Raw genomic sequence first — 22976 nt, forward strand, 5'->3', positions numbered from 1 at the left:
GGTTCTAGGCGAGAAAAATCATTCTTTTCCATATAGACAAGATGTGCATTTCCCTTTCTGAATCAAACATTCTTTGGCGAATTCTGTTAGTTCCAAGCGGGAAAAGTTTGTAGTATGTTGACTTTGAAGATAAACACACAGCTACTGTGTCGCAAAGTGAATTGATGTTACTTGTCGAATAAGCTTAAATTCAGAGGTTCTAGATGGTAAAAAGCATACTTTTCTAGATAGACAAAATATGTGTTTCCCAGTCTGAATCGGACATTCTTTGGCGAATTCTGTTCGTTCCAAGAGGGAAAAGCTTGTAGGAAGTTGACTTTGAAGACAAACACACAGCTAGTGTTTTGCAAAGTGAATTGCTGTGACTTGGCCAATAAGCTTCTTTATAAGTAGTTCTAGACGATTAAAAGCATACTTTTCTTTATAGACAAAACGTGCGTTTTTAGTCTGAATCACACATTCTTTTTCGAATTCTGTTCATTCCAAGCGGGAGAAGCTTGTAGGAAGTTGACTTTAAGATAAACACACAGCTACAGTTTCCCATAATGAATTGATGTTACTTGGCAAATAAGCTTACTTTTAGGTGGTACTACACGGTACAAAGCATACTCTTGTATAAAGACAAAACATGCGTTTCCCTGTCTCAATGTCACATTCTTTGACGGATTCTGTTTGTTCTAAGCGGGAAAAGCTTGTGGGAATTTGACTTTGAAGATAAACACACAGCTAGTGCTTCACAAAGTGAATTGTTGTTGGCAAATAAGCTTAGTTTTAATTGGTTCTAGACGATAAAAAGCATACTTTTCTATATAGAAAAGACGTGCTTGTCCCTGTCTGAATTGCACATTCTTTGGCGAATTCTGTTCGTTCCAAGCGGGAAAAGCTTGTATGAAGTTTACCTTGAACATAAAGACACAGCTAGCGTTTTGCAAAGTGAATTGCTGTTACATGGTGAAAAAACTTAGTTTTAAATGGTTGTAGATGGTAAAAAACCTACTTTTCTATATAGACAAAACGTGAGTTTCCTAGTCTGAATCGCACATTCTTTGGCCAATCTGTTCGTTCCAAGTGGGAAAAGTTTGTAGGAAGTTGACTTTTGATAAACACACAACTAGTGTTCCAGAAAGTGAATGGCTGTTACTTGGCGATTAAGCTGAGTTTTAAGTGGTTCTAGACGGTAACAAACATACTTTTCTGTATAGACAAAACGCGCATTTCCCACTCTCAATCGCACATTCTTTGGCGACTTCTGTTCGTTCCAAGCGGGAAAAGCTGGTATGAAGTTTACCTTGAACATAAACACATAGCTGGTGTTTTGCAAAGTGAATTACTGTTACTCGGTGAATAAGCTTAGTTTTACATAGTTCTAGACGGTAAAAAGCATACCTTTCTATATAGACAAGACGTGCGTTTCCCAGTATGAATCGCACATTCTTTGGCGAATTCTGTTCGTTCCAAGCAGGAAAAGCTTGTAGGAAGTTGACTTTGAAGATAAACACACAGCTAGTGTTTCGCCAAGTGAATTGATGTTACTTGGCAAATAAGCTTAGTTTTAAGTCGTTCTAAATGGTAAAAAACATACTTCTCTATATACAAAAGACGGGCGTATCCAAGTATGAATCGCAAATTCTGTTCATTCAAAGCGGGAGAAGCTTGTAGGAGGATGACTTTGAAGATAAACAGACAACTAGTGTTTCACACACTGAATTGCTCTTACTTGGCGAATAAGCTTAGTTTTAAGTGGTTCTAGACAGTAAAAAGCGTCCGTTCCTACATAGACATAACGTGCGTTTCCCAGTCTGAATCGCACATTCTTTGGCGAATTCTATTCGTTCCAAGCGGGAAAAGCTTTTAGGAGGTCGACATTGACGATAAACACACAGCTAGTGTTTCGCCAAGTGAATTGCCGTCACTTCTCGAATAAGCTTAGTTTGAAGGGGTTCTAGGCGAGAAAAATCATTCTTTTCCATATAGACAAGATGTGCATTTCCCTTTCTGAATCAAACATTCTTTGGCGAATTCTGTTAGTTCCAAGCGGGAAAAGTTTGTAGTATGTTGACTTTGAAGATAAACACACAGCTACTGTGTCGCAAAGTGAATTGATGTTACTTGTCGAATAAGCTTAAATTCAGAGGTTCTAGATGGTAAAAAGCATACTTTTCTAGATAGACAAAATATGTGTTTCCCAGTCTGAATCGGACATTCTTTGGCGAATTCTGTTCGTTCCAAGAGGGAAAAGCTTGTAGGAAGTTGACTTTGAAGACAAACACACAGCTAGTGTTTTGCAAAGTGAATTGCTGTGACTTGGCCAATAAGCTTCTTTATAAGTAGTTCTAGACGATTAAAAGCATACTTTTCTTTATAGACAAAACGTGCGTTTTTAGTCTGAATCACACATTCTTTTTCGAATTCTGTTCATTCCAAGCGGGAGAAGCTTGTAGGAAGTTGACTTTAAGATAAACACACAGCTACAGTTTCCCATAATGAATTGATGTTACTTGGCAAATAAGCTTACTTTTAGGTGGTACTACACGGTACAAAGCATACTCTTGTATAAAGACAAAACATGCGTTTCCCTGTCTCAATGTCACATTCTTTGACGGATTCTGTTTGTTCTAAGCGGGAAAAGCTTGTGGGAATTTGACTTTGAAGATAAACACACAGCTAGTGCTTCACAAAGTGAATTGTTGTTGGCAAATAAGCTTAGTTTTAATTGGTTCTAGACGATAAAAAGCATACTTTTCTATATAGAAAAGACGTGCTTGTCCCTGTCTGAATTGCACATTCTTTGGCGAATTCTGTTCGTTCCAAGCGGGAAAAGCTTGTATGAAGTTTACCTTGAACATAAAGACACAGCTAGCGTTTTGCAAAGTGAATTGCTGTTACATGGTGAAAAAACTTAGTTTTAAATGGTTGTAGATGGTAAAAAACCTACTTTTCTATATAGACAAAACGTGAGTTTCCTAGTCTGAATCGCACATTCTTTGGCCAATCTGTTCGTTCCAAGTGGGAAAAGTTTGTAGGAAGTTGACTTTTGATAAACACACAACTAGTGTTCCAGAAAGTGAATGGCTGTTACTTGGCGATTAAGCTGAGTTTTAAGTGGTTCTAGACGGTAACAAACATACTTTTCTGTATAGACAAAACGCGCATTTCCCACTCTCAATCGCACATTCTTTGGCGACTTCTGTTCGTTCCAAGCGGGAAAAGCTGGTATGAAGTTTACCTTGAACATAAACACATAGCTGGTGTTTTGCAAAGTGAATTACTGTTACTCGGTGAATAAGCTTAGTTTTAGATAGTTCTAGACGGTAAAAAGCATACCTTTCTATATAGACAAGACGTGCGTTTCCCAGTATGAATCGCACATTCTTTGGCGAATTCTGTTCGTTCCAAGCAGGAAAAGCTTGTAGGAAGTTGACTTTGAAGATAAACACACAGCTAGTGTTTCGCCAAGTGAATTGATGTTACTTGGCAAATAAGCTTAGTTTTAAGTCGTTCTAAATGGTAAAAAACATACTTCTCTATATACAAAAGACGGGCGTATCCAAGTATGAATCGCAAATTCTGTTCATTCAAAGCGGGAGAAGCTTGTAGGAGGATGACTTTGAAGATAAACAGACAACTAGTGTTTCACACACTGAATTGCTCTTACTTGGCGAATAAGCTTAGTTTTAAGTGGTTCTAGACAGTAAAAAGCGTCCGTTCCTACATAGACATAACGTGCGTTTCCCAGTCTGAATCGCACATTCTTTGGCGAATTCTATTCGTTCCAAGCGGGAAAAGCTTTTAGGAGGTCGACATTGACGATAAACACACAGCTAGTGTTTCGCCAAGTGAATTGCCGTCACTTCTCGAATAAGCTTAGTTTGAAGGGGTTCTAGGCGAGAAAAATCATTCTTTTCCATATAGACAAGATGTGCATTTCCCTTTCTGAATCAAACATTCTTTGGCGAATTCTGTTAGTTCCAAGCGGGAAAAGTTTGTAGTATGTTGACTTTGAAGATAAACACACAGCTACTGTGTCGCAAAGTGAATTGATGTTACTTGTCGAATAAGCTTAAATTCAGAGGTTCTAGATGGTAAAAAGCATACTTTTCTAGATAGACAAAATATGTGTTTCCCAGTCTGAATCGGACATTCTTTGGCGAATTCTGTTCGTTCCAAGAGGGAAAAGCTTGTAGGAAGTTGACTTTGAAGACAAACACACAGCTAGTGTTTTGCAAAGTGAATTGCTGTGACTTGGCCAATAAGCTTCTTTATAAGTAGTTCTAGACGATTAAAAGCATACTTTTCTTTATAGACAAAACGTGCGTTTTTAGTCTGAATCACACATTCTTTTTCGAATTCTGTTCATTCCAAGCGGGAGAAGCTTGTAGGAAGTTGACTTTAAGATAAACACACAGCTACAGTTTCCCATAATGAATTGATGTTACTTGGCAAATAAGCTTACTTTTAGGTGGTACTACACGGTACAAAGCATACTCTTGTATAAAGACAAAACATGCGTTTCCCTGTCTCAATGTCACATTCTTTGACGGATTCTGTTTGTTCTAAGCGGGAAAAGCTTGTGGGAATTTGACTTTGAAGATAAACACACAGCTAGTGCTTCACAAAGTGAATTGTTGTTGGCAAATAAGCTTAGTTTTAATTGGTTCTAGACGATAAAAAGCATACTTTTCTATATAGAAAAGACGTGCTTGTCCCTGTCTGAATTGCACATTCTTTGGCGAATTCTGTTCGTTCCAAGCGGGAAAAGCTTGTATGAAGTTTACCTTGAACATAAAGACACAGCTAGCGTTTTGCAAAGTGAATTGCTGTTACATGGTGAAAAAACTTAGTTTTAAATGGTTGTAGATGGTAAAAAACCTACTTTTCTATATAGACAAAACGTGAGTTTCCTAGTCTGAATCGCACATTCTTTGGCCAATCTGTTCGTTCCAAGTGGGAAAAGTTTGTAGGAAGTTGACTTTTGATAAACACACAACTAGTGTTCCAGAAAGTGAATGGCTGTTACTTGGCGATTAAGCTGAGTTTTAAGTGGTTCTAGACGGTAACAAACATACTTTTCTGTATAGACAAAACGCGCATTTCCCACTCTCAATCGCACATTCTTTGGCGACTTCTGTTCGTTCCAAGCGGGAAAAGCTGGTATGAAGTTTACCTTGAACATAAACACATAGCTGGTGTTTTGCAAAGTGAATTACTGTTACTCGGTGAATAAGCTTAGTTTTAGATAGTTCTAGACGGTAAAAAGCATACCTTTCTATATAGACAAGACGTGCGTTTCCCAGTATGAATCGCACATTCTTTGGCGAATTCTGTTCGTTCCAAGCAGGAAAAGCTTGTAGGAAGTTGACTTTGAAGATAAACACACAGCTAGTGTTTCGCCAAGTGAATTGATGTTACTTGGCAAATAAGCTTAGTTTTAAGTCGTTCTAAATGGTAAAAAACATACTTCTCTATATACAAAAGACGGGCGTATCCAAGTATGAATCGCAAATTCTGTTCATTCAAAGCGGGAGAAGCTTGTAGGAGGATGACTTTGAAGATAAACAGACAACTAGTGTTTCACACACTGAATTGCTCTTACTTGGCGAATAAGCTTAGTTTTAAGTGGTTCTAGACAGTAAAAAGCGTCCGTTCCTACATAGACATAACGTGCGTTTCCCAGTCTGAATCGCACATTCTTTGGCGAATTCTATTCGTTCCAAGCGGGAAAAGCTTTTAGGAGGTCGACATTGACGATAAACACACAGCTAGTGTTTCGCCAAGTGAATTGCCGTCACTTCTCGAATAAGCTTAGTTTGAAGGGGTTCTAGGCGAGAAAAATCATTCTTTTCCATATAGACAAGATGTGCATTTCCCTTTCTGAATCAAACATTCTTTGGCGAATTCTGTTAGTTCCAAGCGGGAAAAGTTTGTAGTATGTTGACTTTGAAGATAAACACACAGCTACTGTGTCGCAAAGTGAATTGATGTTACTTGTCGAATAAGCTTAAATTCAGAGGTTCTAGATGGTAAAAAGCATACTTTTCTAGATAGACAAAATATGTGTTTCCCAGTCTGAATCGGACATTCTTTGGCGAATTCTGTTCGTTCCAAGAGGGAAAAGCTTGTAGGAAGTTGACTTTGAAGACAAACACACAGCTAGTGTTTTGCAAAGTGAATTGCTGTGACTTGGCCAATAAGCTTCTTTATAAGTAGTTCTAGACGATTAAAAGCATACTTTTCTTTATAGACAAAACGTGCGTTTTTAGTCTGAATCACACATTCTTTTTCGAATTCTGTTCATTCCAAGCGGGAGAAGCTTGTAGGAAGTTGACTTTAAGATAAACACACAGCTACAGTTTCCCATAATGAATTGATGTTACTTGGCAAATAAGCTTACTTTTAGGTGGTACTACACGGTACAAAGCATACTCTTGTATAAAGACAAAACATGCGTTTCCCTGTCTCAATGTCACATTCTTTGACGGATTCTGTTTGTTCTAAGCGGGAAAAGCTTGTGGGAATTTGACTTTGAAGATAAACACACAGCTAGTGCTTCACAAAGTGAATTGTTGTTGGCAAATAAGCTTAGTTTTAATTGGTTCTAGACGATAAAAAGCATACTTTTCTATATAGAAAAGACGTGCTTGTCCCTGTCTGAATTGCACATTCTTTGGCGAATTCTGTTCGTTCCAAGCGGGAAAAGCTTGTATGAAGTTTACCTTGAACATAAAGACACAGCTAGCGTTTTGCAAAGTGAATTGCTGTTACATGGTGAAAAAACTTAGTTTTAAATGGTTGTAGATGGTAAAAAACCTACTTTTCTATATAGACAAAACGTGAGTTTCCTAGTCTGAATCGCACATTCTTTGGCCAATCTGTTCGTTCCAAGTGGGAAAAGTTTGTAGGAAGTTGACTTTTGATAAACACACAACTAGTGTTCCAGAAAGTGAATGGCTGTTACTTGGCGATTAAGCTGAGTTTTAAGTGGTTCTAGACGGTAACAAACATACTTTTCTGTATAGACAAAACGCGCATTTCCCACTCTCAATCGCACATTCTTTGGCGACTTCTGTTCGTTCCAAGCGGGAAAAGCTGGTATGAAGTTTACCTTGAACATAAACACATAGCTGGTGTTTTGCAAAGTGAATTACTGTTACTCGGTGAATAAGCTTAGTTTTAGATAGTTCTAGACGGTAAAAAGCATACCTTTCTATATAGACAAGACGTGCGTTTCCCAGTATGAATCGCACATTCTTTGGCGAATTCTGTTCGTTCCAAGCAGGAAAAGCTTGTAGGAAGTTGACTTTGAAGATAAACACACAGCTAGTGTTTCGCCAAGTGAATTGATGTTACTTGGCAAATAAGCTTAGTTTTAAGTCGTTCTAAATGGTAAAAAACATACTTCTCTATATACAAAAGACGGGCGTATCCAAGTATGAATCGCAAATTCTGTTCATTCAAAGCGGGAGAAGCTTGTAGGAGGATGACTTTGAAGATAAACAGACAACTAGTGTTTCACACACTGAATTGCTCTTACTTGGCGAATAAGCTTAGTTTTAAGTGGTTCTAGACAGTAAAAAGCGTCCGTTCCTACATAGACATAACGTGCGTTTCCCAGTCTGAATCGCACATTCTTTGGCGAATTCTATTCGTTCCAAGCGGGAAAAGCTTTTAGGAGGTCGACATTGACGATAAACACACAGCTAGTGTTTCGCCAAGTGAATTGCCGTCACTTCTCGAATAAGCTTAGTTTGAAGGGGTTCTAGGCGAGAAAAATCATTCTTTTCCATATAGACAAGATGTGCATTTCCCTTTCTGAATCAAACATTCTTTGGCGAATTCTGTTAGTTCCAAGCGGGAAAAGTTTGTAGTATGTTGACTTTGAAGATAAACACACAGCTACTGTGTCGCAAAGTGAATTGATGTTACTTGTCGAATAAGCTTAAATTCAGAGGTTCTAGATGGTAAAAAGCATACTTTTCTAGATAGACAAAATATGTGTTTCCCAGTCTGAATCGGACATTCTTTGGCGAATTCTGTTCGTTCCAAGAGGGAAAAGCTTGTAGGAAGTTGACTTTGAAGACAAACACACAGCTAGTGTTTTGCAAAGTGAATTGCTGTGACTTGGCCAATAAGCTTCTTTATAAGTAGTTCTAGACGATTAAAAGCATACTTTTCTTTATAGACAAAACGTGCGTTTTTAGTCTGAATCACACATTCTTTTTCGAATTCTGTTCATTCCAAGCGGGAGAAGCTTGTAGGAAGTTGACTTTAAGATAAACACACAGCTACAGTTTCCCATAATGAATTGATGTTACTTGGCAAATAAGCTTACTTTTAGGTGGTACTACACGGTACAAAGCATACTCTTGTATAAAGACAAAACATGCGTTTCCCTGTCTCAATGTCACATTCTTTGACGGATTCTGTTTGTTCTAAGCGGGAAAAGCTTGTGGGAATTTGACTTTGAAGATAAACACACAGCTAGTGCTTCACAAAGTGAATTGTTGTTGGCAAATAAGCTTAGTTTTAATTGGTTCTAGACGATAAAAAGCATACTTTTCTATATAGAAAAGACGTGCTTGTCCCTGTCTGAATTGCACATTCTTTGGCGAATTCTGTTCGTTCCAAGCGGGAAAAGCTTGTATGAAGTTTACCTTGAACATAAAGACACAGCTAGCGTTTTGCAAAGTGAATTGCTGTTACATGGTGAAAAAACTTAGTTTTAAATGGTTGTAGATGGTAAAAAACCTACTTTTCTATATAGACAAAACGTGAGTTTCCTAGTCTGAATCGCACATTCTTTGGCCAATCTGTTCGTTCCAAGTGGGAAAAGTTTGTAGGAAGTTGACTTTTGATAAACACACAACTAGTGTTCCAGAAAGTGAATGGCTGTTACTTGGCGATTAAGCTGAGTTTTAAGTGGTTCTAGACGGTAACAAACATACTTTTCTGTATAGACAAAACGCGCATTTCCCACTCTCAATCGCACATTCTTTGGCGACTTCTGTTCGTTCCAAGCGGGAAAAGCTGGTATGAAGTTTACCTTGAACATAAACACATAGCTGGTGTTTTGCAAAGTGAATTACTGTTACTCGGTGAATAAGCTTAGTTTTACATAGTTCTAGACGGTAAAAAGCATACCTTTCTATATAGACAAGACGTGCGTTTCCCAGTATGAATCGCACATTCTTTGGCGAATTCTGTTCGTTCCAAGCAGGAAAAGCTTGTAGGAAGTTGACTTTGAAGATAAACACACAGCTAGTGTTTCGCCAAGTGAATTGATGTTACTTGGCAAATAAGCTTAGTTTTAAGTCGTTCTAAATGGTAAAAAACATACTTCTCTATATACAAAAGACGGGCGTATCCAAGTATGAATCGCAAATTCTGTTCATTCAAAGCGGGAGAAGCTTGTAGGAGGATGACTTTGAAGATAAACAGACAACTAGTGTTTCACACACTGAATTGCTCTTACTTGGCGAATAAGCTTAGTTTTAAGTGGTTCTAGACAGTAAAAAGCGTCCGTTCCTACATAGACATAACGTGCGTTTCCCAGTCTGAATCGCACATTCTTTGGCGAATTCTATTCGTTCCAAGCGGGAAAAGCTTTTAGGAGGTCGACATTGACGATAAACACACAGCTAGTGTTTCGCCAAGTGAATTGCCGTCACTTCTCGAATAAGCTTAGTTTGAAGGGGTTCTAGGCGAGAAAAATCATTCTTTTCCATATAGACAAGATGTGCATTTCCCTTTCTGAATCAAACATTCTTTGGCGAATTCTGTTAGTTCCAAGCGGGAAAAGTTTGTAGTATGTTGACTTTGAAGATAAACACACAGCTACTGTGTCGCAAAGTGAATTGATGTTACTTGTCGAATAAGCTTAAATTCAGAGGTTCTAGATGGTAAAAAGCATACTTTTCTAGATAGACAAAATATGTGTTTCCCAGTCTGAATCGGACATTCTTTGGCGAATTCTGTTCGTTCCAAGAGGGAAAAGCTTGTAGGAAGTTGACTTTGAAGACAAACACACAGCTAGTGTTTTGCAAAGTGAATTGCTGTGACTTGGCCAATAAGCTTCTTTATAAGTAGTTCTAGACGATTAAAAGCATACTTTTCTTTATAGACAAAACGTGCGTTTTTAGTCTGAATCACACATTCTTTTTCGAATTCTGTTCATTCCAAGCGGGAGAAGCTTGTAGGAAGTTGACTTTAAGATAAACACACAGCTACAGTTTCCCATAATGAATTGATGTTACTTGGCAAATAAGCTTACTTTTAGGTGGTACTACACGGTACAAAGCATACTCTTGTATAAAGACAAAACATGCGTTTCCCTGTCTCAGTGTCACATTCTTTGACGGATTCTGTTTGTTCTAAGCGGGAAAAGCTTGTGGGAATTTGACTTTGAAGATAAACACACAGCTAGTGCTTCACAAAGTGAATTGTTGTTGGCAAATAAGCTTAGTTTTAATTGGTTCTAGACGATAAAAAGCATACTTTTCTATATAGAAAAGACGTGCTTGTCCCTGTCTGAATTGCACATTCTTTGGCGAATTCTGTTCGTTCCAAGCGGGAAAAGCTTGTATGAAGTTTACCTTGAACATAAAGACACAGCTAGCGTTTTGCAAAGTGAATTGCTGTTACATGGTGAAAAAACTTAGTTTTAAATGGTTGTAGATGGTAAAAAACCTACTTTTCTATATAGACAAAACGTGAGTTTCCTAGTCTGAATCGCACATTCTTTGGCCAATCTGTTCGTTCCAAGTGGGAAAAGTTTGTAGGAAGTTGACTTTTGATAAACACACAACTAGTGTTCCAGAAAGTGAATGGCTGTTACTTGGCGATTAAGCTGAGTTTTAAGTGGTTCTAGACGGTAACAAACATACTTTTCTGTATAGACAAAACGCGCATTTCCCACTCTCAATCGCACATTCTTTGGCGACTTCTGTTCGTTCCAAGCGGGAAAAGCTGGTATGAAGTTTACCTTGAACATAAACACATAGCTGGTGTTTTGCAAAGTGAATTACTGTTACTCGGTGAATAAGCTTAGTTTTAGATAGTTCTAGACGGTAAAAAGCATACCTTTCTATATAGACAAGACGTGCGTTTCCCAGTATGAATCGCACATTCTTTGGCGAATTCTGTTCGTTCCAAGCAGGAAAAGCTTGTAGGAAGTTGACTTTGAAGATAAACACACAGCTAGTGTTTCGCCAAGTGAATTGATGTTACTTGGCAAATAAGCTTAGTTTTAAGTCGTTCTAAATGGTAAAAAACATACTTCTCTATATACAAAAGACGGGCGTATCCAAGTATGAATCGCAAATTCTGTTCATTCAAAGCGGGAGAAGCTTGTAGGAGGATGACTTTGAAGATAAACAGACAACTAGTGTTTCACACACTGAATTGCTCTTACTTGGCGAATAAGCTTAGTTTTAAGTGGTTCTAGACAGTAAAAAGCGTCCGTTCCTACATAGACATAACGTGCGTTTCCCAGTCTGAATCGCACATTCTTTGGCGAATTCTATTCGTTCCAAGCGGGAAAAGCTTTTAGGAGGTCGACATTGACGATAAACACACAGCTAGTGTTTCGCCAAGTGAATTGCCGTCACTTCTCGAATAAGCTTAGTTTGAAGGGGTTCTAGGCGAGAAAAATCATTCTTTTCCATATAGACAAGATGTGCATTTCCCTTTCTGAATCAAACATTCTTTGGCGAATTCTGTTAGTTCCAAGCGGGAAAAGTTTGTAGTATGTTGACTTTGAAGATAAACACACAGCTACTGTGTCGCAAAGTGAATTGATGTTACTTGTCGAATAAGCTTAAATTCAGAGGTTCTAGATGGTAAAAAGCATACTTTTCTAGATAGACAAAATATGTGTTTCCCAGTCTGAATCGGACATTCTTTGGCGAATTCTGTTCGTTCCAAGAGGGAAAAGCTTGTAGGAAGTTGACTTTGAAGACAAACACACAGCTAGTGTTTTGCAAAGTGAATTGCTGTGACTTGGCCAATAAGCTTCTTTATAAGTAGTTCTAGACGATTAAAAGCATACTTTTCTTTATAGACAAAACGTGCGTTTTTAGTCTGAATCACACATTCTTTTTCGAATTCTGTTCATTCCAAGCGGGAGAAGCTTGTAGGAAGTTGACTTTAAGATAAACACACAGCTACAGTTTCCCATAATGAATTGATGTTACTTGGCAAATAAGCTTACTTTTAGGTGGTACTACACGGTACAAAGCATACTCTTGTATAAAGACAAAACATGCGTTTCCCTGTCTCAATGTCACATTCTTTGACGGATTCTGTTTGTTCTAAGCGGGAAAAGCTTGTGGGAATTTGACTTTGAAGATAAACACACAGCTAGTGCTTCACAAAGTGAATTGTTGTTGGCAAATAAGCTTAGTTTTAATTGGTTCTAGACGATAAAAAGCATACTTTTCTATATAGAAAAGACGTGCTTGTCCCTGTCTGAATTGCACATTCTTTGGCGAATTCTGTTCGTTCCAAGCGGGAAAAGCTTGTATGAAGTTTACCTTGAACATAAAGACACAGCTAGCGTTTTGCAAAGTGAATTGCTGTTACATGGTGAAAAAACTTAGTTTTAAATGGTTGTAGATGGTAAAAAACCTACTTTTCTATATAGACAAAACGTGAGTTTCCTAGTCTGAATCGCACATTCTTTGGCCAATCTGTTCGTTCCAAGTGGGAAAAGTTTGTAGGAAGTTGACTTTTGATAAACACACAACTAGTGTTCCAGAAAGTGAATGGCTGTTACTTGGAGATTAAGCTTAGTTTTAAGTGGTTCTAGACGGTAACAAACATACTTTTCTGTATAGACAAAACGTGCATTTCCCACTCTCAATCGCACATTCTTTGGCGACTTCTGTTTGTTCCAAGCGGGAAAAGCTGGTATGAAGTTTACCTTGAACATAAACACATAGCTGGTGTTTTGCAAAGTGAATTACTGTTACTCGGTGAATAAGCTTAGTTTTAGATAGTTCTAGACGGTAAAAAGCATACCTTTCTATATAGACAAGACGTGCGTTTCCCAGTATGAATCGCACATTCTTTGGCGAATTCTGTTCGTTCCAAGCAGGAAAAGCTTGTAGGAAGTTGACTTTGAAGATAAACACACAGCTAGTGTTTCGCCAAGTAAATTGATGTTACTTGGCAAATAAGCTTAGTTTTAAGTCGTTCTAAATGGTAAAAAACATACTTCTCTATATACAAAAGACGGGCGTATCCAAGTATGAATCGCAAATTCTGTTCATTCAAAGCGGGAGAAGCTTGTAGGAGGATGACTTTGAAGATAAACAGACAACTAGTGTTTCACACACTGAATTGCTCTTACTTGGCGAATAAGCTTAGTTTTAATTGATGCTCAATCCAATTACTTTCCCCCCATGGCTGTAGATTTTTATTTTAAGAAACTGGTAAATCTTACCCACAGTCTAAGAGTTCTCTGGTTTTTAAGAAATTGTTATTGTTTCCAACACACATTGTGCCCTTTGGAATCTAATGCTCAGAAGTTAACACTGACTCAGATGAGACATGCACAGCTTTCATGACATGGTCATTAACTTAAAATTTTGTTCATGAAGCTGAGGTACTACTATTTTTTAAACATATCTTTACAATACTGCTTGATGTGTGTGATGGCAACTATTGTCTGTTCTCCTTTTGATTCATGTGAGTCTTAAGTCCTTTCTAAGTGAAAGCTATGACATTTCTGTACATATTCTTTGAAAGATGTAACATATATTGTGGGATGAATTATAGTCACTTGAGTAACTATATATTTTAAATATCCAAACTGAAAGAGCAGGGCACAATAAAGAAACCACCAAAACAGAAGCCACTCCATTGTTATAGGGAACAATTTTATTATGAATAAGAGAGAAAAATGTTCAGAGGCACATGGAAAATTTCAGAATATAGAAAACAGAAACAGGCTTGACCAAGTCTGGGAAAAGACAAGGAAGACTATCAGAAGAGAGAGTGGAGATAGCTTGGTCACGGAAAAGGACTCACAAAGAGAGGAAGGGGATTCTAGCACATGTTAGGAGTTAGTATAATGAAGAAGGGGATGAGGATGTTGGAAAATGTCTGTAACCTAGATGTGGGATTTTATATGTATACCAAGTATGATTACGCCCTTCAAAATAAAGAAGGTCAGAATGGAAATTGATATCCTAATATGAACAAGTCAATGGAGAGCCATATGTCCCTTTTGCCACAGTCAGGGGAAATGTCTACCTTTGCTAGACAAGACCAATTTCACAAATTTTTTGATGAATGCTTGTATTTTTTCATTTTTCCTTTTATTGTTCTTGTTGTTTTTTTGTTTGTAACTATCAGGAATCTTTCTTTCTTGTATCTTGAACTGGACCAAGCCTGGCAATTGAGATAACCTGATTATTTTCAGCACATCTACTGTTGGGAGCGGCTAAAGATGGCACTGACATCTAGTGGTCGTTTGTGGTATACAACCGTTATAGCCGTGTCTCTGGCCTTCTTCTGGCATTTACAAGGCCAGGGTGATATGCATGCTAATAAGGTATCTCATACTGCACCAATCCCCAGAGGACAAGTTTACAGTCACTGTCTGTCTTGTATTTAAGGCAAGTGCCTTTGTTCCTCGGGGTCCCCATATCAACAATTAGGTGTTCCTGCAATAAAGGCTGTTGAGAAAAATCCGGCGGTGTTGCGTCTTCCTTGCTGGTCAGGGTGGGCGCAACAATCTACAATGTTAGCTCACAAAGGTTTAGTTATAGCATTTTCTCAGAGTATCATATCTGATATGTGACATAATATATATCTACATTAGGATATATAAAACTTTCAAAAAATCAGTTATAAAGTAGCAATGAAATAATTTTATTGGAGGGTATCACTACAAGTTTAGGAACTGCATTAAAGTGTTGTAGCATTTAGAGTTTGAGAACCATTGCTCTATATCCTACCAACTACACTTCTTCAAACTATTCCCATGACACTTCTGAAAAGGGTCCCACTTCTGAAAAGATCCTACTTCTTCAATACGTTCCCAATAGTTCCCTTCATCCATGACATAGTTTCTGTTACATTTTAAAGCTGTCTATAGCTCAACAGAATCATGCTTGGAAAACTGAGTCTGCATTTTAACTCCGTTCACCCTTTGAACTACAGTATGAACATTGGTTTTTAACTTATCCACTGAACACTTGTTCTCTAGGTGGAGCTCTGCATCAGGAGAATTTTTTTTTTCTCCAATATGGACACGACTAAGGAGGAAGATGTAGGAGAAGAAAATCGAACTGTGGTTTGCCAAGGTGCTGCGGTTATCCAAAGAGGCTGGAAAAGAAAGAAACGATACCTGACCTTGTTCAATGACATTTTGGTGGTATCCAGTAAACTGTAAGTATACGCATCATGCTTTCCTTACTATAAGAGGCTACTCAGTGGAAAGGCCTTAAGGTACAAAACTGTTTATAACCTCCTTTATTTTTGAGATTATAATTACTTTACATTCTCCTTCTTTTTCCTCTTCCATGTCCTTCCACATCCTTCCATATACCCCTCCTTGTTCTCTTTTGAAATCATGGCTTTCTGGTTTTTTTTATTACTCATTTTTGCTCATTTTTTTATATGTAAGCTAACATAAGATACACATATATAATAGATATTCATGGATACATATATATGTACAGTTTCTAAGTACTTAAATATAACCTACTCAGTCAGTATAATATTGCTTGTATTTGTGTTTTCAGGAATGTGTATTTGGTATTAGATAGGCAATCTAATTGACAATCCTAGGGGAGGTTTCTCTTACTCTCAAGTTTCCTTAGTGGCATATACTTCTTTGAGTAGGGTTGATGCTTACTGGACTACTCCTATATATTTCTCAATTTGTTTTGACACATTCTTTGGGCACATTTAAAAAATTAATTAATTAAGGTGCTACTCTGCTGTTTGAATCTGGTGAAAGATTAGTGAAAAGCTACCAAGGAGACAGTTATGCAGGCATGTGCCCACATTTCTAGCATTTTTTAAAAACTAACTTAGGAGTATTACAACTGGTGATGACAGCCCTGTGAACTATATAGTGACACATTTCTCTAAATAAAATATTAAACTCCTGATAAGCAGGAGCCTTCTTGCTTGGTGTTTACAAATAGATTACAGAAGCAAGATTGTTGGTCATAAGGAGCTACACATGTAAGCCTCATAGCTTCCAGATTAGCATGAAGAGACAGGAAGCAGCTTCTATCTCTCCACTATCAAGGGAAACTGCTGGCACTAAGTCTTGCTTGGTGATTCTGCAGACACTAGAGAAAACTGTTGTGATTGAATGAAACTGTGTACTTAGTTATATTAGAATTTATGGCCATAGAGATGTTTTCTGGGACCACATCATATATAATCTCCACTACTTATGATCACAGCCTTCTAGAATATGTGATGCTGGTATTGATACTATCAAGTAAATATCTTAAGTGGTGTTCCCATAAGTACATAAATTTATCAGACAGACATCAATAAAATAGTCTATTCCATTTTGGGGGGGGCAGGGGTCAAATTTTCTGATCATCAGTGAATCATTTTCCAGAAGATCCGTTTCACAGATTGTGAGAAAAATAAAATATTCAGGTGAGAGTTCTTCTATACATTATAAATACACCAACTGGGTATGTTTTTCTTGCAACCCTGATCAGTCATGTAAGCTCCTTCACAGAAAATGGTAATTAGTGTCTGAGGCAGGCTGAAAATAAAAGAATGGACTGGGTGTCTGTCAATCTGTCCATCTTTCTTTTTTTTTTTTTTTTTTTTTTGGTACAGAGCTCCCTTTTTTCCACAGGGGGAAATCTTCACATTTTATATTAAAAGATAGTAATCAACTCATCAGAAATGTAAAAAGAAATAAACTGATCATTTGCCATATAAGTGTAGTTGATGGAAGGAAGTAAACTTAACTTTGTGCTGAGAATAAAGGAAACGGAAATGGTTGGTTTCTTAAAGGCAGTACATATGATCCCTTCTGTCATGTTGCAATTGTAATTAAAACTATTTTTAGAATCTCATTCACATTATGGAAAGAAGTTTATCAAGTTTATAAGGAGTGATTATTGTTATTTCCATTTTCAAGGAAGATTATCTCTTATCAGACATTGGAATTAGAAGTTTCAGGTTCAAGCATTTCTTGGGAATTTTATATATATGTTTAAATGGTGAATATAAAATGTAAATATAAATATCTCATTATTGAGACATGTATGTATGTATATCTTGAAGTACATGTTGCACGATGGCTTGTATTTAAACTATAGTATGTTACATTAGATTATATGAGGAATCTTTCTTTGTAGTGCAATTAGTCTTCCCATGTTTTAAATATTAAAGGTTTATATACAGGATTTTGAACCATGATTTATTCTTGTGATATTCTGTCCCCTGAATTTGAGAGGGAGTCATTATCTTCAGTTATCTAGCCACATATTAGCTCATGAGTATCAGAAGGAAAGTTCAATACCTAGGTTTACACAGCAAATGCACCATCCATCATTAAAAAATGCAAAAAAAATCATGAGTGTGGTGATGAGATCTGTCAGGAGATAGAATGGAAGGAGAAAGTGACAAAAACAATCATCAAATGCATTGTATTTTAATGTAGAATTCTCGAAGAGCAAATTACTCAGAAAAAGAATGACAAAAGGAGAAAATTTATGCTTCAAAGATTATTGTTTCTTAAAAACACTTCTAATAATACCAGAATGCTTGATAGGAAGACATTATTCTAATTATTTGGCTAAATTATTGGAAAAAAGGATCGCCTTTTTGGTTACTTGTGTGATATATAATTTGTGGGTTTTCTACAGGAGCTACTAGAATGAGGTCATTGAATATTTTAGTAAAGGGAGATAGACAACAGAAAATTTTACTAAGCCCAACAATATTTTTGTTTATATTCTGGAAAGATTTTTCCATGTAATTAATTAAAATAAAAAATCTTGAAATAATTTCCTTTGTGTATTATGGGAAAAAAACAAAGCAAAATAGTTACTCCTTAACTAAATCCAGGTAAGAAATATTGATACAGGTGGCTTTCTATAAGTGCCGCTGTGCTTAGATTTAGCAATGGATGTGTCCTTTTTTGCTCTGGGGCAGGAAGAACTTGGTTTTACCACAACACCAACTACAATGCAAATTAAACTAACAGATATTTGATTCTCTTTATAAAAATAAGAAATTTAAGATAAAACAAGTCATTCCATTGGCTTACCTGTGGATTGGTGATGAAGTGGACGCATTCAGATCAGACAACACTGCTGCTTCCAAGTCCATTTACCTATACTGGCCGATGGGATATGTTGTTGCCACCTTTCGGTAAGACCTAGAGTTCGGACCTGTGATCACAAGATGATAACTTCAGAAATTGTGGGTCAAATTAATGGAGTGTAATTCACTTCCCAGTGAATGAGTATACTCATTCTAATATTCTCCAATTAGAAAACAAAAATCAGGCTATGGTTATTGGTGACCATTGAAGAGTGTGTATCTATCTAGTAACTCCTTTCACCAAATGCTTTCATCATCCCAAAATGTTTGCAAAAATAGAGTCAATTTTAGTCTAATTGTACACAGGATGCCAACTCAACTTTCCCCCTTCTATCATGATCCTAGATTTTTCTATACTCTTCATTATATCCATTTCCACATGTACGTAGGTGCTTTATGGTTTTTTGCTTTGTTTTTGTTCTTTGTTTTGTTGTTTGTTTGGGTTTTTTTCTTCTCCTTATATTTTTATTTGTTCAGGTTAGAGATTGCAGTTTAATTTCTGCTTGTCATTTCCTTAAGATCTACAAATTCTGCTCCCATATTAGTCCAGAACCTATCATCGTCTCCCACCAGGAAAGAGAGCATTCTTCTTGAAAAGAAAGGAGGGCAAGGCCAGGCAGTTCCCCAGAAAGCAAGAGCGGATAACTCCCCACAAGGGAGAGGGCATGAGGACTAGCTTGACGGTTCTACTCCAAGGAAAACCCAGATAAACACTGGCAAATGCAGGATGCTGGGGTATTCTCAAGTTGTCCCCACTTCCTGTTTAGCATTCTAGGGTTTGGAAACCTGCAGGATATACAGAACCAGTACAGCACTGAACAGAATCTGATGGCAGCATGAAGTAGCCAAGAAAGGTGCTGCATGGCAGTCCTCAGGCCTCCTTGACTCCCGCACAACAGGTTCTGTGTCCAGGTGTGCCTCCATGATCACACAGGTTATGCAGAAGGTTGCTAAGCATCAAAAGGAGAGCCATTTGCATCACAGGACTGCAGAACAAGGTTCCCAAGAACAATATGACTAAAATACGAGGACCTGTTGTGCTCAAGCAGGTCCTAAGAGGCAGACCCCAAGGTCTGCAAGCTGTCTTGGACACCAGTGCTATCTTTGCCATTACTGCCACTGTCACCTCCAGCCAGGTTGTCCTGCTGATAGGCCTCTTCGGAACCAGGAAGTGTGCTACCCTGATTCTCCTTGGAACCAAAAACGACATATCTGCCTTTCTTCAGCTCCAGTTGCCTTCTCAGCTCATCTGCCATCTGTGAGAGATCTCGCTTCAGAGCATATGCATCTTCGCCATCTGCATAGTACTTGGGCTCCACCTCACTAACCTGGAAGTTCAGGGTGCTGGAACAGAGGTGCAAGGCTGCTCAGTTGCTCTTCCTGGCATGCAGGGAGACATACTTTGCACTGAAGTCCTCTATCATGGCCTGGGAGGCCTGGTCCATTAGCTTCTTGGCCAATCCAAAGCTTAGGTGGCAGCGCTTCACAGCCAGTGGGGTGATGTGTCCATGAGGGACGCTATCAGGATCCTCTTCCATTTTGGCCAGAACATAACCCACAATCTTCCCAACCTCATCCTCAGCAATGTAGGAGAGCTGGGCCACGAGAAGCCATGATAGTAATATTTCATCTGGTAGTTCTCGGGCAGGCAGAGCAGGTTGCAGTGCTGTATGTTTATCAGGTCATATGGCCGAGCCCAGCAGATGCTCATATTGGCGGCAGAAAAGCCTATCAGACTCGGGAGAATCAGAGAGGATGCCACAGAGCACAAGCGACACCAGCACCATTTGCTTTAAGACACCTGGGTTATCCAAACGGAACTCATACGAGATGAGGAAGATCTCTCACTATCTTCCATTTCGTTTCGGCGATGCTGTACAGAACTTTGTATATCTTCATGCAAGTCGTGTCCGAAGTAAATGATGACCACGCAGTCCTCCTCTGAAAGGATTGGCCGGTCTACCTGCCAGCCATTGTGTAGATGCGGAAGCATGTACAACATTTTGGACGCGCTTGCACAGCATGACCTCGCGAGCTACCTCTAACCTCGTGTGAGCCCACAGGGCCGGACCAATGGGCAAAGCACCAGTGTGCTTTATGTTTTGATCTGGGATGTTCAAGACTCCACAAGATCCATGGGGCAGGACAGAGGTGCATTGTCCTAGAAGAATGTGAACAAGACAAGATCTTATTTATCCTAGACATTCTTCTTCCCAAAATGATCTGATTTTATCTGTGTCTTAAAAGTACACAGATCTATCTCTTCCCAATAATATTGTGTAGTATAATTAAATTTGAAAAGTACTTTATATACTCCCACATTTTCTTAAAAATTAGTATTTAATTGAATGATGAAAAGTTACTCTTGCAATATTCAAGTATTTGAATGTCTCTGCAGAAGAATATCACTGGATTTTATAGTCAATTAAAAAGGACTGGTGTCATTAGACCACCAGAGTCAGGTATAATTTTCAGAGTTCAGGAAAATTTCAAATTTGCATTCTAATCTTTCATGAGAAGATGTGCTCATGGCATATTGATATTATATTGAGTGTAGTCGATGGAATCACAGGGATTGTGTAGCACGTGCCTTCTGCTCTAATCAAACATACACCAAAATTCAAATTTTTTTCCACATGAAAAGTTCATGCGGGTTGGGGATTTAGCTCAGTGGTAGAGCGCTTACCTAGCAAGCGCAAGGCCCTGGGTTCGGTCCCCAGCTCCGAAAAAAAGAAAAAGAAAAAAAAAACAGAAAAGTTCATGCATACTCCATATTTGGGCTCTTTTCATTCTTCTATCCAAATTCTTAGTGTTATCACACAGTTGACTCAAATAACACAAACACAAGTTTTATGAGCATTCTAGGCTCTGTGACTTTGTTCTTTACATGGAAAAGCATTTGTCATAGACTCTGACAAAAGAGAAGATCACCTTTTGTTCTCTGAATGTTTTCTATTCCTCTGGTAAAATCTCAAAAGTTTGTTATTTAATACTTAGGGTTTCTCTCTTATCAAATATGAGAAATATTATATTTAGGGATGGTAAAGTGTCACATGACAGCACGGCAGTACAAAAATTAGGTCATTTAGAGGTGGAATCGTGTAGAGACTGCCAAATATACCTATACCATAATTGATGACCACAGACGTAAGATATTTTTATGCATAATAACCTTAAAAATCTTACCATTTATCATGACTAATATTTTTCAATTTCACAGTTCCATGGAACAGACCATTTGGTGGTATTTCTTTCTACAAAGATATTTTACTTTTGTTAATATTTTAATTCCTTGGTGATATAGGAATGGTAGTATGTGCTTACATGTATATATATATGTATATATATATATATACACACATTTGATATTCTGTCTCAAAATCAGTTGTTAATTAGATGGTCAATGGAAAATGTTTTGCATTCTCCTGTCCATTCCTTATTTTATTTAATTTGGTGGAAGTTCTGCATTTATTATTTCCTCTTTGTATTAGAGTAAACAGTACTCTCAAGTCTTATTTTAAGTTCCACTAAGTAGATGTCACTCTATCATACACATTCCAACCATCTGCTGCTTCCTCCTTTGAGGTCAAGCAAATTTCTATTCTTCTGTTTGTTTCAGGCACATCATTTTGAGGACTGGCTATACTACTTAGGTCAGTGTGTTATTACCTGACTATATCTGTTTCTGAAACATTTTTGACTATTCACCAGTCAAATAATGAATATTGCTGAACTTATTTTCTTATATTGAAAGCTAAGATGATTCTGAAAAAATATTAACAGGGATTAGCTTGAAATATGCTCCTAATTAATCTTGCTGTATTGTATATTTTTGTTGCATTTCACAGATCCATTCGTGAAGCCAAGAAACACAACAAAATGGAACTTCCCATGCAGATATTCACTGAGAACATTGCAGGCTGTGACACTGTATGTGAATACAAAACCAAAATAATATTCCATGTTCATGACTAGGAGAGAGACAGTTTGTAAAGTAATGGAAGATGGAGACATAAGAAGAGCATGGATGGGGAGAGCAGGACAAAGGGAGAGAGGGACAGTGGGACAGAGAGACTGAGGGAGAGAATTTAGACAGTATTGTGTGGAACTAATTAAATTATTTCACATTAAATTATATTAAATTATATCTGTAGTCAATGCAGACATAGGACTCTCATATGTGATGTGTAGAGAGCAACATGAAACAAGACTGATTCATCTACTAGAGATCCAAAAAGAAGAAATACTTTTTGTTATATCACTGAAAATTGAACCAAATATTTCCAACAGCATATATTTCCATGTGGAGTATTATTAGTACAATTAAACTGCCCCCTCCTGAATCCTTATTGCTTATATATAAACTTGTGTGTTGTTTCCTCTATTCCTTATTCATTTTAAAATATTTATGTCTAGTAAACAATTTTTATTATATAATATTATCATAAAGCATTATTGATATACCTAAGTGTTATAACCATAACACTCCATACCTAAGTGTTCAATGATATTTTAGCTCTTTATCTCCATTCCTAAGTGTTCAATGATATATTAGCTCTTTATCTCCATTCTGTGCTCTCTCTCTAAGTCTCTTACTATGCATCCTTATCCCTTCCTCTGAATACCAGCTACAAAGTCATGGCTTTCATCCTCATGTTTATTTG

At 37.6% G+C, this 22976-nt stretch overlaps 3 pseudogenes across 1 annotated transcript in view; 2 read left to right on the plus strand and 1 right to left on the minus strand.

The window, feature by feature from the left end:
* Nid2-ps16 (nidogen 2, pseudogene 15) overlaps nt 1-22976 on the plus strand; it is a 1080338-nt pseudogene that overhangs the window by 526171 nt on the left and 531191 nt on the right.
* Nucleotides 18661-20503, minus strand: Naa11-ps12 (N(alpha)-acetyltransferase 11, NatA catalytic subunit, pseudogene 12; annotated as a pseudogene).
* LOC134478861 (ralA-binding protein 1-like) overlaps nt 20363-22976 on the plus strand; it is a 31169-nt pseudogene continuing 28555 nt past the window's right edge.

Source organism: Rattus norvegicus, chromosome 3 (genome assembly GCF_021556685.1).
Source record: "Rattus norvegicus strain SHRSP/BbbUtx chromosome 3, alternate assembly SHRSP_T2T, whole genome shotgun sequence".
In the NCBI taxonomy this organism is placed as follows: Eukaryota; Metazoa; Chordata; class Mammalia; order Rodentia; family Muridae; genus Rattus; species Rattus norvegicus.